Below are 4,064 nucleotides of genomic sequence, written 5' to 3'. Positions count from 1 at the left end.
TGGGTAAGGTCGTGCAAATTATATGTGGCTTAATTGATTCCCTTTAATTTCGACAATAAAAAGGCCAAGTTCATTAGGAATAATGATGTCTTCAACTTAAAGCTGAAGTTCCCGTCAAAAAAAACAAACTTATAGCTGAAGTATTGAGTATTTTACAAATTTCTATTTCTGTTAAATTAAAATTAAAATGTGTTAACATATACTGCTAACATATATTATAGTTTGTGTCATTGTGTTTATATATTTTTCCGCTCAACAAAAATATAATGTATTTTTAAACTTTAAAAGAAGTGTATAGTAGAAACTTGTAGTTTTCTGCTAACATATATTATAGTTTGTGTCATCGTTAATCATGAAATAGATCGATTGAATATGTTTTTATTTTATCTATCATTATGATTAATGAAAGTGCTCGGTTATGAAAAACATAAAAAACATGAGGACATTTAAAAAGGGAGTAGTTGGTAAAAAAAAAGGTCACTCTATGCTACTTTTCAATTAGTAGCTACTAGCTAGTATAAGTTAAAAGCACAAATCAAATGTCCCACGTTCTTAATCCCTGTTTTTTAATTCCTTCATCCCTAAGCAGAGGGACTAAAAACAAAGGGGATTGGAGATTAGAGCTTTATGATATGTAACATTTTTCCAACTTTTTCTCTTTTAGCTTTAGAAAAAGTTGAATGGAGGATGAGGAGGAATTGTTAAACTTAAAAAAAACATAAAAGAGTAAGAGGACGAGGAGGAGTGGGAAAATGAAAAGCTAATAAAGGAAGCAAAGAGGGATCGAGAGAGTGGCACCTAAGAAGGAACAATGCTTTTGGATATGTTTTGGAAGTGTGGGCAACTGTTATTCAGTGTATGGTTGATAAATTAAGATCATGGTGGAAAAGTTATAGTGGTGCACCTTTGTGTGTTTTAAGAGAATGCGACGCATGCAATGTAAGCCATTGTCACATAGATTAAAAATAACAACTATTATTCCAATTTCTGTGTCGTACTATAATTCTTCACCATCACCATTCACTCTCTATGGTTGAGTACCATCCACTATGTAGCTCAGTGCTGTTTGTGGTAAAGAAATATCATATTACAAACACTACTATAGGTAATTGATCATAAATTTTGGGAGACCTTCATATTGAGCTAATAACAGCAAACCACAAATAAATTGAACATTACATCTTTGGCCTAAAATTTAATATATTAGTTATGAATTATTTCACTTATAAAATGTTCAACACTTCTTTTTTCATCTAGTGTTACTCATACTACATCCCAAGAACCTCATTCAAGTACGAGTCAACCTCAAGCGGAAGCTTCCTAATACTAGTACCGTCGTTGGCTCTCTGTGTTATCATGGTCAAACCAACCATCGACTCGACACTCCATTGGGCTGCAAAAGGCATTAAACTTTGGAGATCTCAACATTGTGCTAACAAGAACAAACAACAACTGAATTTGACATTACATTTTTCACTCTAAATCTTAAAGCATTGTGTATATGAGTCATCTCACATATACAATGTTCAACACTCCTTTATTCATCATATGTGAGACTTCTTACTCAAAAGTGGTTTAGTATAACCCTTATGTGCTTAGAATATGTTATTTGTATTTGGAAAATAATGACTAAAACTATAAGAAATAAAATTTCACAACGACTTTTTCCCAATAATAAGTGTCGCAACAGAAAACCTTTTATCTAGTTGTGAAATATTGAAGGAGCAAAATTACTTAAAAACTATTTTTTAGGGGGCAAAAAGAGTTCCATTAAGACCGAAAGGCTACCAAGCAACACTTATAATGGAGAAATATAAGAATAAATCCTAAAACATACAAATAAAAGTGTAATTTGCTATCTTAAGCATAACTAATATAATTAATAATACATATGGTATAAATAAGATGTTAGTTTAGTGTCAAGTAAGCTAGACCCGCATAAAAACTTTAATTCTCAAGTTCAAATCCCTCATACATTTGTTGAAAGTGTCTCCTTTTATAAAAAGAAACAATAAAGGCTTTTTGCTTTAAAAGATGTGTATAGTAGAAACTTGTAGTTGCATCTATCTGAAAATTTCTTAATTTGTGTGTGTTACCCTTGCGCAGATACAATGCTAATCTTCTTTGTATCTGAAAATGTTAATATATAGATGCACCAACTCTTCAGTTCATTTTATAGCAGACACCAATCCTAATATTAATTATAAGGATTCATGATGTTATGAATAGGTGATGAAGGAATTGGCACTAAATGTTATGTATGCAAGATGCAAGGTATCGCTTAAAAATAAATTAAAACAATGACGTTATTGTTTTTTTTTTTAAGTATATCTTCAAATTGGAGATATAATTTTGCATTTGCAAGCAAGAAATTGCAAGTGCCGACAAACGACATGACTATATGCTGTATTTACATCTACATCATAACTCTATGAAAAAAAATGTGTTTTTGTAATATATTGAGTGAAATGTCTCTGTCCTGAATTAAGAAAAATCTAATTCACACGTTAAAAACTTCAATTCAATTCAATTTTAGAAGCATATTATAAATAATATATAATAAATATTACTTATAAAAACATGATTTATGTGTGAACAATTTTTAACATTGTACATCATAAAATTGTCTTTTGATTGAAGAAATATTATTAGATAAAGTTATATCACTTTCCATGTGTTAGCCAGTTGTCCTTCCAATATTGGTTCTTTATAGGGGAATACCTATTTTGACCCAATAAAATACAAGAAAATTAAAATAAAATAAAAAACCTATTTTTTTTTGTCATCTCTAAGACATTAAATAACAAAAATTATGCCATGCAACTTAAAGTATACGTAGAGTAAAAGAAGTAATAAATAATTAATATTAAAATAAGACTACATAAATGATTCATAACTTGCTAAAAAAAATTCAAACCCAAATTAAAAATGAAACAAAATAAACAAAGTCCACTTGTCGTAACAACAAGTAATGGATTGATTTGCTTTATCCTTACAGGATAATAAAACTAAACTAGAGAATCTTTCTTGAAAAGATGGTATAACCAAGTTACCCAATTTCAACTAATGTATATATTATTCTCATCTTCTAAGCATCTGATGAATATGGAATCAGGGGAACAGTTCATCGTCACATTTTGATTTTAACGCAAATGATGCCACATAATTATATTAGCTCTCTCACCTAGAATTAGAGACATAAGATAAGTCTGTTTATAGTGCATTTGAGTTCATCATTGGCCAGACATAAGATAAGTAATGTACATATCTGGCAATAGCATTGAGCACGAGGAATATTATTTCAAAAATTGTGGCTTGTCGATAAATTGTTCATTAAGTTAAGCATTAAAATTGTTGCTGTTTCCCCACCCTATAATCCCCGGCCATTTTTTTCTGCAAACAAAGACGATCCAAAATTGAGATAAAGAACTGTTCAAAGAAAAATTGAGATCCATAAAGATGGAAAAACATTTTTTTACATCGAAAATGTAAACAACATCCCTTCAGGGACGAGGCTTGATGCCCGGATTTCTCCCTCTCTAACTCTTATGTTCCACCAACTCTTACCCCTTAGACTATCTCCAATGGTTTCAACATTCAACACCCTCAACACTCCACTTTTTCTCTTCCCAACACTCCACATCACCTTTTCTCTCCAGTTCAACACTTCATTCAACTTTTACCCACTCCAATGGTTTTTCATTCAACACCCTACCCCCTACCCCACCACTTTTATTTCATATTTTGATTTAATTTTATATTTTTCTTTTTATGATTTCATAAAATTAAAATTTTCGATAAAAATTAAATTAAATAAACTATTATCGATTTAATTTAATTTAATGTTTTTTTTTATTTATTTAAATTAAATTAACGTAATATTTTTTTAACGTAAATTAAATTAAAACACTTAACAATTTAATATTTTTTTAAAAAAATATACACAATAATTTATTTTATTTTATTAACTTCAAATGGAAGAAAAGAAACTAAGCACACAATAATACATTTTATTTGCTTAACTTAAAATGCAAGACAACAAACTAAACACACAACACACAAAT

The sequence above is a fragment of the Lotus japonicus genome, chromosome 2 (assembly GCF_012489685.1).
Source record: "Lotus japonicus ecotype B-129 chromosome 2, LjGifu_v1.2".
Taxonomy (NCBI): domain Eukaryota; kingdom Viridiplantae; phylum Streptophyta; class Magnoliopsida; order Fabales; family Fabaceae; genus Lotus; species Lotus japonicus.
This window is presented reverse-complemented; position numbering follows the sequence as displayed.